The following is a 14,985-nucleotide window of genomic DNA, read 5'->3' as shown; positions in this document are numbered from 1 at the left end:
GAGAAGTGTACCTTTAAGTTAGTTTATTTTTAGTCATTTATTTTATGATGTAATGCTTCAATTTCCCCAATGGCCATTGCATATATAATGTATGTTAGTGTGAGCGTGTACATCAAAGCAAAGTGTGTTTTAAGGCAGTAGTAGTATAAAACTTTTACATGTAGGGACCTTCCCTTAAAGCCATATTCATTTCTGCAGACTGTCTAATTAGTCCGTCTTTTCCAATTAATCCGTCTTGGTTGTGTCAAAAGAATATCTCTGTCAACATTTCCTAATACAAAACTTGGATTAACAGGACTCCTGGAAAAACATATTTGAATACTGACATTTTCTGATACAACTATTTGGCTCTAATTGCTTTGTTGAGTAGTGAAACTTTGCAAACATAATTAACACCCCAAGTAAATGAAAATGGTATTAGCACACAGCCACAATCAGAAAATTACCATAAGAAAGAATTTAAAAGTTTTCCAAATGAAAGCTAGAGGGGAGAAGTCTTCTCCCCCTGAAACGGCAAGGTGACATTTTATTTCCAACTGTTAATTGATGTTCTGCTGATTAAAGCACATTTTTATGCCGAGGACTGGGGGGGCTCTATTTCTGTAAGCTATCAGTTTGCAGGCATGGATTGCAGCAGAGTTACAAGGCTTAGCTGAACCCCCAGATCTTTTTTTGGATTGCATCAGAGATCCAGTTTCTTCTGGGGGAGATAAAACTGCAGATTTAGAGAACAGAGACGTATAATTAGCTTTAAAACACAAGTTCTGCATTGTGTGAAAGTCTGGATACTTCCACAGGAGTGACAGCTTAAGTACTGTGATACAGACTTATATTTATACTGTGGTAGTCTATTGAACAAACTGGTAGCAGAGTGTATTTGTGGTATATTATATAGTCTACACGCTATTGTATTGTAAAATTGATGATATTAGCTCACTTATAAACAAGGCGTGTCATTAATCACTAGACAATATTTGTTAGAGCAAAGCAGACTAATAATTCAAATCTGCAGCATAACTTATTTATGGAAGTGTACAATTGATAAAATGCCAGGAAGGAGTAATCTTTTAAAGCACCTCTTACAAAAACCTCTTTGTCAGAATAATCAACACAGTCTGCATAATTTACATTACTTACTTAGATGCATGTACAGCCTGAGCTTAAAGTAAAGAAGTTTGTTTTCTCATGTTTGTGCCTATTAGCCACAAATTAATTAATCTACCATCCAAAACCCAATTAAGCCACGAGCTATATTAATACATCGCCCATTTCCCAGAATGCAGAGGAAGTACCACGGAAGCACTATTATTTTCACAAACATAATCACATTTTGTTGCAACAGTTGCACCCGAGAAAATGCCCGAGTTTATGTTATAATGTATTCAGAAGGCGTCGGAGCTGTTTGGGTGCAAACCTGAGCAGGGGGAGATGGTGTGAAGTTCATGCAGGCTGGTTTTATTTTCTGCCACTAGAGGGAGAGGTACTCCTCACAGGTCTCACTGTGGAGGGCAATAATATGCAGCTATAAAGTACTGATGAGGCGACTCAGTGAATACTTATGAAGAGTCCTGCATTAGATTCACTCTCACAACCTTGGTCATCTTATTCAAAATGCTCTCAGTCTGGTTTATAGCCCATGTATAACGACACATCCCCAAGCACCAATCATATAATTACCAACGTCTCGAACTTGAGTGTTCATTCAACTCCAGGTTCCTTCAGCCTTTCAGATTCCTCTATCCATCAGCGATGTGAAAAACCTCAGCTCCTCCATTTAATATTGTTTGTTTTGTTGTTTGTCAACACAACAGAGGAGATGTGCTTTTCTAAAGCTCAGTGTTAAAGAGGCACCCCGAAGAAGAATACACACAGGGTTGCCATGGAGCCCATTGATGTGCAAATGTTTTCATTTAAATATTTTTAAGAGGATCAGCTCAGATTACGCCAAAGTTTGACAGAGATAATTCGATGGCTTGTGTAGCAGCTTTGTTTGTGGAGACCATCATTCAAGGCACGTCAGACCACCTTCACAAGCCACATAGCCTTTTTAATGAAGTTTACTTTGAGAAATAGGCCAAAGCTACTACCTTTTCTTCATGCTTGGCCGTACTATGGAAATCTCCACAGACCTCACTGATGAGAGGAGTTCATATTTTTAGTCATGCAGCCCTGAGAAGCTGGATGAGGGTTACAAGCAGCATACAGTACTTTTGCAATTTTCTTCTAAAGGAAAAACTTTCTCTCTTGTTCAATTTAACAACTCTGAGGGGACACAAACGCCAACAATCCGGTATAGTAGCATCTAGCGGATATATTTGCTCTTTTTCTTGCATTATAGATAAATGCACCATGGAGACCCCCCAGTATTTGGGACAAGGGAGAAGAGCTTAAATATTTATGCCTAAGCCTCTGGAGGCCCACTATTAGTAGTAAAATGTTTTACTTTCTGGGGCTGTCACTCTGCTCTGGCTCCCATTAACAACAGGGCTGACAGGGACCTCTGGGTCAAACACTTTGAGGCAACAAAAGGCCCTGATGAAATCACTCAGTGAGACCCAAATTACTTCTGTGTCATTGCTGAACAATATTTTCTCCCCAAAGCATTCCTCCCTCTGTTAACGCCATGACCCCGTCCACTGCATATGGAAAGGATTGTTTGTCTATAACACTGGGGGATGGAGATGAGGAGAAGTTCATGGACAATGTTCCCGGCTGTGTTAGCACCCCACAAGCAGCGAGGCTCCCCTCCCTCTGTTTTGTTGTGCTTTGTGAAAAAAGTTGATAAAAACAGGTTGTAAATGGAGATGGGCAGTTGGAAATGGACATGTTGGGGTGGAGCAGTGAAGCGGGAAATCCAAATATACAAGACCTCAAAGAAAACTGGCAAAAGCAGAGAGGGAGAGAAGCCCCGGGGACGTTGTGTACGAAGCATTGAAATTCAAACTGCAGGAGCAATTGAGAAAATTGTCCAATAATTTAGGACTGCATGTTGAGATATGTGTATGTGCTTTTGTGAAAAGGCATAAATAGTATTTTTGATAAGTTTTAAACTCTATGCAACTGTCATTCCTAACATTTTCCAAACATTTTATGAAATTAAATTCAGATTTCTAGTAGTAAGCATGCAGTCTAAATTAAATATTTGATAAGTCTGTTTGTTTTAAACTTAACTATTAACAAGCTCTAACAATGTATACTCAACATCGTGAGGAAATCCTTCAAGATGTATCAGCGTACGCATGGATATCATCCGTAAAGAAAGATTGGCAGTTGGAGCTTGCTTTCAGAGAGCCGCAGAGTAACATTAAGAGTGGCACAATTGGATGAGCTGCAAACAGTATCAGAAAGGCCTGGAAAGGAATGAGCAGGCAGGGAAGCTTCAAATCCCCTCTCAACCCTAAGTGGGTGGTCCTTTCACTGTGGGTAACTGTGCAGTCGCCAGGCATTCGCACGGAGGTTTTGAGGAGGACTGGCTCTCCAGACGCAACATTCACCGTCCCAGGCCCATACATCCACAGAATTAGATTCATGCTACACTGACTTTATTTAAGCTAAGAGTCCTGGCAGTGGCAGCATTAAATGACAGCCAGTTCTCGGGGCCTTTTTCTTCTGGATTAAAGGATGATTCAGGAGAGGAAGGCAGAATGGCTTAAGAAAGAATTCATTCAGGGAGAAAGAAGTCCATAGTTTATCTGAAAAAAGTAACTGAGACCTGCGGAGGTTGCCAAAGTGTATTGAGCGCTGCGGACATGTGTGAAGATTGACAGAGAAATATGCTGCAGCCCTCACTCCTCCCATCCGCCACCACGGGACACACACATTCACATCCTTTTTAATTGTGGAGAAGTTCACACATACATTAAAATAATCCAAAATTTAATACAATTAAGGAAAAACCGCTGGGACATGGATGCTAAAAAGTGCAGTTTTATCCCAGATGTTCAATTTTTTGCAGCTAGAAAATGCAATTTATTGTATTAAGTCATAGGATATTAAAACTACTGGTTATTGCAAAGCACAAGAACAATAATCAAGTAAAAGAATATGACCTTAGCATATTTTATTCTCTCAATTTACAAAAGTAATTTTAGTTTTCAGTCAAGCATCTTTTATAGCCTTTAAACCTTGTAATTAACATGAGAAAAGAGGACTGAGAAACAAATGGGCCAATCAAAAGGTCAAAATAGACAAATTATTGCATTTACTTTCAGCTATTATCAATAATTCCCCACACTTTTATTTCAAAAATGCAACCTACTTAATAGTATAATGATGATGAGAAAAAAACATATTATATATTTAGATCACTTCTGCCCTAATGGCCAATATTTGAGTGCCACCCAGGCCTGGGAATGAAAGCCAGCCACCCTCCAAGCCAAGCACATGAGAACTGTTTAAGTTGGCCCCACAAGTCATACATTTCAATGATTTCAAAGAGACCTCCAATTAAAAGCTACAAACATGTCTTTGGAATGCGAACTAACACAATTAAAAGTGCTTCATGAGTGTATTAGAGGAATAAGTTGTGAATTAGCACTTTGAATACACAAGGCTGTTTTCATTCCCAAACCCTTTTCACTCATTCAAGAAGCAGAGGGAGAGAGGTCTTTTTGAAGTCAGCCGGTTCTCTTTCTTTTTTTCTCCCCCTCTCTCTCTCTCTCTGACCAAAAGAAGATTGAGTCAGCCTAATCTGCTCCTTGTACATTTGAATGTCTTCTGCAAAGAGCTCATCCTGGCTGCTTGATAAAGGCCCAGGTGCAGAGACAGTGGCCGTGCCTAACTTCGTCTCTGTGGGGGCTGTAAATCACGGAGGGGGGAGCCCACCCTTTGAAGATACAAGCTTGCCTCCCTGGCTGATTTGTGGCCAGAAGGGCAAGCCCTTTTTCCAGGCCCTGCACGACGCTGTCGCCAAACCAGAGAGAGGGTGTCAGGAGGAGGTAGACTCATAACTCGCCGATATGCTCGAGGGCCCTCAATCAAGCTGCACAACACGCACTCTATGCAGCAAGAAGAAGGGCTCCTGACTGTCAAAGGTCAAGTGGAAGGAAACTCGGGTGACACCATGGGGATTTAGTCACAGTCAGAAAATCATATGCAAACAAAAATGTTTACTTTGCTTTCATGAGAAACAGCAATAATGAGACCAAATCACAATGTTTGTTCACAATAACTTGCAGGTAGAAAACCTGCGTCAAGTACTTAAATTGAAATGACGTTGCGCAAACATGTCTCATTTAGTTAGTTTTTAGACCCCTAAAATAAAACCCACAAAAAAATTAAAGTGTAGTCTATAGCCTATTAAGAATATTTTCACCACTTTACCTTGCAACACATTCTCACTCTAACCTCGTCACATACTGACGTTTGGTCATGGACTTCCCTTCCACACACGACATGTAAGGTACCCTGGGTGCGTTGGTTGTTGACATTCTAGGACACTTTGTCAAGTTCTGCCTGTTACATGCATTGCCTTCCTTCAAAATACACTTCCGTTTTCACAGGAAATTCAACCTTTACATACAGTCTCTTTCAAAATAAATGCACTACATCTGTACAACAGCGCAAATTGACATCTTTTTTCCTTCAACAACAAAACACATGGTTAGGTTTAGGAAAAAAGAACAGGGTTTGGCTCTATAGTCCTACAGGACACAAACACCACTCTCCCTGGGTGAAAGTTGCTGTTTGTTTGACCCATCCACACCACTTGGTCTTTTGCCTTCTTAACTTTCATTCTTGTCCTGCCACGTTTCCCCCTGACACCACTGGGCGCCATTAAAGTATAACATTGACTGACAGCGTATCATGCCAACGTTAAAGGATGTCTTTTTTTATCGGTGTCTGACAGCGCAAGTCACGGTTCAAGCGTCGGATTTCAGTGACTTCGGAGTAAGACCGGGTTGTACACTGCCAGACAGCACTTTCCAACAGGGAACTGAAGCTGTTATCTATGTTCTTTTCAAAGCCACCGGAAACTATTGACAAAAGCAATAATTTTACTTCACAGAACACCAGAGGTGCTGGTCTACCACTGCCACGATTGGTTAGTGTGTAAGGTAAAGAGGGGAAAATATTTTAAATATAGTGTACACTTAAACTGATACTGATTTTGTTAGGTGAGTAAAATAAGATTTCCTGTAGCCCTGGTCCACATTGTCTTGCTTTTGTGCTGGTAGATTTCAACACGCTCTCATCCCAACGCATCAAATACCACCGCCATGTCAGTGGACATACACATGCATGACATAAAAAGATGATGTGCTAAGTATCCTCCATCATCTGTTTTGGGCGTTCATGGACTGTGTGTCAAGTTACGGTTGTTACATGAATTGTGTCTTTTAAAAATAAACTTTTTTTGTTTTCACCGGAAAAGTACAGTTTCATACAGTCTTTTTCAAAATAAACTTACAAGGTAGGTAAAGCATTTTGTTTTTAGGTTTACTTCCTTAGGTTTAGGCAACAACAGCATGTGGTTAGGTTTAGAAAAAAACAAAGGGTGGAAGTCCTGAGTTTGTCTGACCCCACCCTCCCCACACAGACTTTGTTGCTCTTCATATTGCAATCAGGAGAGACAGAAGAATGAAGTAAAGATAATATTTAATACAGAATATGATTGTAAAGATTAACAGATGATTTGTGCTGATTAAGATTTAACAGAAGTCTTTGGCGCTTGGACACCAGTGGGACATATTTTGTGATCGAGGGACATCTGCAAGATAAATGATCCCATAGAGTCCAAACACTGGTGGTGGTGGTGGCTGATGACTCTGAGGCTGCTGACTGCTGAGGCGGATGAGGCTGATGAATCCATTAAGACTAGGTGGTGATGAGGAGGTGGAGGGCGCGCACAATGGCAGCAAGAAAGAATTGTGACAGATTTGAAATGAGAAGCAGTAAGATGATAGGCTGAAAGAGAAGATGGTCGTTGTGCTATTGGTTGATTGTGAATCAGGTGATGACTCAATTGACATATCAAGACAATGTCACCTTGAGATATTGAGTGAGCATATGTGCAAGGAGTGAATGGCAGGGTGAGAGAGCAACTTACAGCCTAAGCATAAAAAGAAGCTAGAGCTTCAGTACTGTAGTTGCCGGTGGCATTAAAAACTGCCGCCAACCAGCACATATCATACTGCCACGAAGGTGCAATGTCTGACGCCCACGTCCACCGACAAAGCAACGGTATTTGACAACTTGGGTTGTTGCCTGCTGCCTCTAAAGCTGACGTGCCAAGTGCCTATCATACCGCCACAACAGGTCCCTCTGAGATCACTGACAAAGCAGCAGTGTTTAAAGAGTTGGGAGTGAGAACGAGTTGCAGATCATGTTTATTGAAGACGCTAGCTCAGCAACACAGTACATAAAATAAACGCAGCAGAAACATCAGACATGATGAACCACTGTGTTGAACTATATATCTTTGGAAATTACAGTTGCAGCTGAAAATGACATCAGAAGTAAAAAGGTTTTCATCGGGAAGTTGTTGTTATTAGTGCAACTTCACAGTGATTCTGTCTACATACGAAGTTTCAGGTGCTGAGCGCTGTTGATGGCAGCAAGGAGAGCTTTTTGGACGTGTCACACACAAGTCGTAACTCTCCTTTTGCAAGTCCTCCATTAAAGAATGAAACAAAAGACAAAGCTGTGTATCCAGCACGACCTTTACACTATACGCTTCCTTGAGATACTTCACACGTGGATCGTAAATAAGACTTGTAATTCATTCACTGCCGCAGGGTCCAGACACAGTGTCATTCTGTCATTCTGCGTTGAGGCGTTTTCCACAAGATGTTCATCATCAAACTGGTATGAATAAACAACACAAGGACATGCTGCAGTGTTGGAAGAGAAGGTGTTTGAATGAATTATGTTGCAAAACCAAATTTGATTTATATATCAGCCCAATTGACATTTAAGACACCATCACATGTAAAAAAAAAAACAAAAACACGTGCTTATGTTCTTCTACAGCTTCTTTGGTCTTTACAACAAGGCCACAACCAGTGATCCATGACACACACACACACTCTCTCACACACACACTGGTCCTGCTTTTCATTTGTCCACTACAGTGCCATCTAATGATGCCAGAGAAAAGAAATTAGTCGACCATTGCACGCTCCCTTTCACCAAGTCATTAAGGTGGCCAGTGTGGAGCTAAAGCGGAGCCCTGTGAAGCTCACTGTGACACACAGGCTTGCATTCCTCTGTTTGTTATTTAGATCCTTATTTACACTTGTTGTCAGAGACAGGCTGGAAGCACAGCAGTGGCTTCCTCCATGGGCTGGATAACAATGAGCTTTAGGGAGCAGCCCAGCGAGGCATTTAGCCCAGCCCTGCCCCGTCTCGAGAAGAAGGGGAGAGGAAAGTTTACAGCCTGCGAATCAAGACTCTCACTCCCCACACACCGAGCCTTCCTGTCCCGCTGATCTCTGCCCAACAGCTCGAAGATCAAGTGGAGGAAACTGAGGTTTGATTTCAGCTCTAAACATACCTTCTAGTAATTCTCTTGAAATGACTCCAGAGTCAGAGATATGGTGACACAAAGCATAAGAATGTAATGTAAGAATGTATAATTTTCCCATCTGCTCTATTTTACATTTTACAGAAAAAAAAGATGGATGCAGCAAGCAAGAGATGTTTCTTAAAGTGCTGCCCTGGCTCTTTCATCACGTTTCATCATTCTCCGCTTTTGCTAATGAATTTAATGACCCAAAAAAAAAAAAAAGTAGAGAATGAGAAGAACACCACTTTTCCAATGCATCATCACAAAAACCGCCACACAGACTGGGGCTTCTTTGCGCACAAATTTGGGAAACTCAACTCTATATGAAGATGGTATCAACTATTTGGGAAGATGTTAATGTTTTGCATAATGGAAAAATAGTCTGTGGCATTTTTTTAACTTAACAAGAAAAATGTAATCAATGCATGCTAAAATAATTGTAGCTAGAGGAACCGCAGAACCTTGAAAGCATGTTTAATGACAGTACATTACATCATTCATAAAGAACCCCATTTCCCAGGAGTATTGGTGACTCTTATCATCCCTACAATTTGGATTAATGAAGTGTGCAAACGTATGTTGAGAGTACACAAAAAAAATCACAGTTTAAACCGTGTGTTATGTGAGGCTTGTATGGGTGTGTGCGCCCATTGTAACCTTTTTGTTTGGCGACTTCCTGAGAAGACAAGCAGTGTGTTTGGAGGTATCAGCAGCTGTGTGCTACGTGCCTCTGATCCGGGCAGCTATTGACTTCCTGAGATTTGAATTAATTACTTGCTTCACAAGAGAAACTGGATTGCAGTGGAACCCCCTAAGAAGTCCACTCATTCTTAGGAAACTGCCCCATGGACTTGCAGATGGTTTCACTGAGATGTGCTTTCCCATAGAGAACAATTATACAGGGGATTGTGGTGCTGGCATAAACCTGGAGCACACAGTCTCCATTCTGAACGTTTCAAAACAGCCATAGGGGAGGTTTGTGACTTAACATAAATTAGACCACCAGGGAATGGGGAGATGTGAAGTGGCGGAAGGGCAATATTGCAGATAAATGCAGTGTGCTGAGAGCTTGTGCACCACACAAGAAACAGCAAATTAGACTGTGACACATTGGAATCAGATAATAACCACATTAAAGCCTTTTAATGTTTGACACACGCGATCGCTGCAACCTTTTCTGTAAATACAACCTGATATGCTGGTTTAGTCATTTCCTCCTGTCCTGTGTGTGTTGTCAGTCCAAGAAAGGAAACAATGATGAGAGCAATTAATGACATGAAGAAAACAATTACAGTTGATACTTTTAGGGCCCGTGTGTTAGCCTGAAAGGGATTAAGTTGCTGCTGCGTTTGTATTCTGCTTACTTCCAATTGGCTCGAGGCCTTGTGTTTGGTCTTGTCAGTGCCAGCAGCCCCAGTGAAGAGTGCACTTCAGCTGTGATGAAGGATCCAGGAACGCAGAGGTTACCAGTGGCTGCTAATTAACCTCACATTGTGTCCGCTAACAAAGAAACAAAGGAACAAAGTGGAATTTCAATGCAGGAGATTATCACAATCACAATGAGCGTAGTGCTGGATCATGCACTTGATAGGGATTTTCACACTGGCCACGACAACATGAGATTACATCAAAGACAGATGAAGTTACATTAACAAAACAATGCAGCCTTGTTATGCAATAACAAGCAGCCATCTGGGCCTTCGCTGGGGTAGGAAGAGGCTCCAAGTGCACAGCGAACCCAGGATGATGCGCCTTCCTCTTGCAACTTCTGCAAGATTGTATTTGTGAGAACTTTATTGCGGCTTTGTTCCGTCAGAAGAGGAGGTAGCATCCTTCCTCAAACACATCAAGACAAAGAGGAAACGGGCTGTGTGTTCTTCGCTGGTTATTGTTGCCTCTCTTTCTGTCCCACTGGCTGAATGGCAATTACTGCTGACTTCCTATCCAGTGCACAACCCGGGCCCGCTGAGGGTGCCCTGACCTCGCAGTATCCAGAGGGGAGAGACGGGAGCTGTCAAAACTCACACCTCTCCCTGCTCCCATGGGGAGCGCTCCTCCAGCTGCTGCCCCCACGGGGCTCGCTGCACGCTCCTGCTAATCAGCTCCATCTCATCTCTGGAAGGAACTGGCCCCAAGTGGATGTAGGCCCTTTTTCTCACCTCTGCTACCTAGCGCACCTTTGAAGTCCTGTGTAAGTGTTAGTTTATGGCTGGAGAGGGTACGATAAGATCCCAAGGAAAGGTGATAAATTAGCTTTTCGTCCCACATTTAAAAGGGGAAATAGCAGGCTGCTAAAATCCACAGAATCTGTTACAGTTCTAACACCTAACAGCTAAAGCACTCGATAAGCAAAAACATTGTAGTGTCAAGTCTGTTAAGTACCTTCATTAAAGCAGCTTGTTTGTATTTAGCCTGGCTTCCCACACTGAGGCTCTGCACGAAACTCTGGTCAAACTCTGACTTTTCTTTATTAAAATATAATGTAATTATCTAACACCCTAAAAGTGCAACAGATTGTTAAGACGAGACAAGCTGGGACAGAGCACACACACCTTTGCTCTCAGAACACACCCTTCACAGGCATGCCAAATCAAACACTGGGGAATAATATACATTCATCAATAATTAACACAACAGGATTAGACACTATCACCCCTGTGGACACAGCAAAACAGCCCAAACTACTGATTTTAACCACTTGGTGACCCTACTTTAAAGATGAAATGGAGTACATGTGCGTCAGATGTCAGATGGAGGTTGAGGTTGACAAGGCTGGTGCCTGAAATTTGATGAATGAGTTTCTGTTGGTTGTCTGTCTCACCTTGCCTCAACCCGCCCAACACTCAGGAGCCAATAACAAGAGATCCATCTGTGTACGGAGACAGCAAGGTGTTCACATATTACAGGGTGAAAAATATGTCAGTGACTGTCACTGCAATGTCAAACCAGCGTCCTGTAGCCAAAAGAATACCACACTTCACGTTGTTGGTCAAGTTAGTTTTATTTATACAGCTGAAAATCACAAATTTGCCTCAAAGGGCTTCACAGTCTGTACAACATATGGTGCTCGCTATCCAAAAACACTCTGCTCAGATTGGGAAAACACCACAGAAACAGTTAACAGAAGAAAAGCGGGAGGAAGCATCAAGAGCAGCAGAGGAGGGATTTCTGTTTGCAAAATGTATTTCCACTTAAAATTACATTTAAAAGAATTTCAGGGTCCCTTACGTGTGAAATGTTTATCTGTAAAAAACTTGTTTTGCTGCTGACAGTAGTCAAAGCAGGAACTCTTTCATTTGCACCTCACACCCTGTCTGTGACAATACACATCCTTATCTTGAATATCAATTATCACCCCATTTCCTGGAACCAGTAGATCTTCTTTATGGCACCCACCTCCATTAGAGAATTTAAATTTCACTCTCTGCAGCTCAAGAAAATTCTTGAAAATATATTTCCACTCCTTTTTTTTCTCCACGATTTCACGACTTTAACTTTACGGCATTAAAAAACTTTCATCACAGTGTATAAAACAGAATCTACGGCCTGCTGTAACTTCCACGCAGCCACTGTCTGCTGCTGCAGCTCAGTGGAATTTCGCCGCTGCCACCCGCTGACATAATTTGTTTCACAGTCACCACCCAGCAGCATGAATCAGATGTTGACACTCTAATTTCATGCACACATGGGTGTTTGGCTGAGCCAGCCTTGAATGCTGCTGCTGCTGCATCCCCCTTGCCTCTCCCTGCAGCTGCCCACGATACCTGCCCTTTGCCCTCTGACACAGCCATGTAATGTATTTAACCTGGGAGTCACACATTATGACTGATGATTTAACCATATAGTCTCATAATGATGATGTGCACCGTGAGGAGATCACTTGTGGAGTGCCATTCCCGCACTGTGCCTTTTTTGTGGTGTAAAATAAAACAGAAAAATCTTATAAATTATACAGTTTACTAAAACATAATGTGTAGAATTTGTATACAGATTTAAATAGGATAGTATCTTAGGGATAGGTGTCTGAAAATATGTATTTCTCCTCTCACAGCCACCAGGAGAGCACCACCCTGCTCTATTTACCACTAAAATAAATCTGTTTACCATGGTCCACAGCTCCGTCTGAAAATATTTGTTTTCCTTTGTTGTCTTTATAAAAAACTACACATACTTGCGAGAAATAATAAAATATAGCCACTAGCCATGTTTCAAAATGTCAAAAGCCTTGTCAAGGATTGACACATTTGCCGAGCATAATTAATGCAAGTTTTGTCTATCACTGATTATTTTGCTCCCTCTAAAAGTCAGCGCTGACAGTCTTGTCTGCTGTGGGAGAGGAGCACAGCTACCTTGTCCATGTCCTCATTCTGTCAGCTCAAAGAGGAGCAAGCATAAACTATTTTTCAACACTAGTGACCAGCAGGATAACTGTGAACATATATGCCAAAATTTAAAAAAAAAAAAGAAAGAAAGAAAGGTGAGGGCAATTCCCAATATCTCTCCCTCACAACAAACCTGACAGCTCCTCTTCTAAGTGAGCATAAATCCACAAGATAAACTCATAAACAAATAAGTTGTTTGTGTGCAGTGGGAGCCAGATAACGGCCACAGGTTTTTATGAAACACTTGCTTCCTCTTGACAAATATCCAAACAATAAACACATAGTAAATAACAGCACCCTGTCCGTATCACTTCCCCTACTTGAGGTTAAGTTGAGTTTATTGCGGAGGCCACTGCCTGCATGCATTAAGCAAATCATAAATTATACATGCTAATTACCTTGGGCCTCCACTTTAATGAATTATTTTAATTAAACTACAACATTGGGGTTTTGCATGTGGTCTATATTTCATCCCCCTGCCTGAGATGACCTTCTTCTTTGTCTAAGTGGAACATAGTTGAAGGAACAAGGACAATGCAGACTTGGGTTATACAACGGAGTTCATGCAGATGCTGCTGGAAATATGGAGAATATCATGTGTGTGATGGACGGAAATAGCAAGGGCAGATTTGCATTATGGAAGGAGAGGAAAAACTCAGGGACCATATATGCAAATAATAAAACTATAAGTGTCAGAAACATTGTTTAAGGGTTTTATTCAGGGAAAAAAAGCAACACTATTATTTAAATCGCATGACGGTCAGGTGTCACATGAGTGTCCTGGCAAGGAGGTCTAACATGTGTTCCCTCTGTGTCCCACCTGTTACCTGCAGCTTCACGTTCTCTCTTAGGAGCTCAGTTTATTTGCTCATTTAAATGTTTTGTACAGGAAAAGCTGAAGGTGTTTATTTATTAGTGATGAAACCGAGTGCCAGCAGCAAAACAACACCCTTTCTGTGCAGCATTTCTGTAAGCTTGTGTGCATTGTGTCTTAAAACATAATTAAAGGATGACAGGATGTTGCAGTTTAGATATTGCATTTCTATTTAAATGAAAACTTTTTGGTTATTTTTACATTTCACATTCTTGGATGACTTTACAAGGAATTCACATAACTAACTCTATATATTTTACATTAACATTTTTATTTATAACAGTGCAATACACACCAAAATGAGACCAATGAATACAAAAAAAAATTGCACAAGTATAAATGTGTGGTAAATATATACTGTTACAGGTTTCCTTTTCAGATGCTGGATTCCATTGCTGTAATGTGCTCAGTGGAAAATGTGTGTTTGTTAATGTGGTTTAAGGGAGAGAAAAAAAAGTGAATTAAAATTAAAGCTTGTAATCTGCCAGTTGAAGATTCAATACATTTAATCATCCAGAGTCAGAATTAATGTTACACACACAAATGCACAAAGTGGGGAGAAAAAGAAGAAGATGAAGAGGAAGAAAAAAAACTAACACTGTTGTCCAAACAGTCCATGGGGGAGGGGTGGATTTAAATTCCAAAAGGGTCTTGCAGCTCGTTTCCTAGTTCCCCAGTCAGCAATGTGTTTGTGAAAAATCAGTCTTTTTGTCTCGCTGAAAAAAGGCTAAATCTACATTGGTGGCCCAGTCTAAGTTTGCTATTCTTTGCACTTTCAATTCAAGTGAATGAGGGAGAATGAAGTGGCCCGAGACCCTTTATTTGATCTACTCGATTGCATAAAGTGATGGAATTCTAATGTATTTGTTTAATACCCCGAAATGGGCTGCAGCTTTCTATAGGAGGGAGGCAGAGAGAGCGCGTTATTTTTTTCTTTTTTAATTCTGGAAACGAATAAAAGAATAAAATAATGTCATTTGCATTTTGGAGATATTTATCCGCCTGTATTTACAAAACCTGATGAATTAAGTTCCTACAGATAGGGAAGGAAATAGGTGGAAACAGTCGAGAAAAAAAAAAACATGACACTTGTTTAATTGCCCTCTGTGACATTTGAAGACGAAAATATGCACATTAACATCAATTCGGACACTGTGTGCAGCTTTTCTAAATGTTTATTGTTGGGCTTAATTGTGTTTAGCCTACAGCTTGATGAATGAGCC

At 41.0% G+C, this 14,985-nt stretch overlaps 1 long non-coding RNA gene across 1 annotated transcript in view; it reads right to left on the bottom strand.

Moving 5' to 3' along the window:
- Positions 1-14,985, bottom strand: part of LOC144463467 (uncharacterized) — a 63,417-nt gene that overhangs the window by 7,577 nt on the left and 40,855 nt on the right. The window lies entirely within an intron of this gene.

Source organism: Epinephelus lanceolatus, chromosome 5 (assembly GCF_041903045.1).
Source record: "Epinephelus lanceolatus isolate andai-2023 chromosome 5, ASM4190304v1, whole genome shotgun sequence".
Taxonomy (NCBI): domain Eukaryota; kingdom Metazoa; phylum Chordata; class Actinopteri; order Perciformes; family Serranidae; genus Epinephelus; species Epinephelus lanceolatus.
The sequence above is the reverse complement of the archived record's forward strand: the minus strand, read 5'-3'. Positions and strand labels throughout refer to the sequence as shown.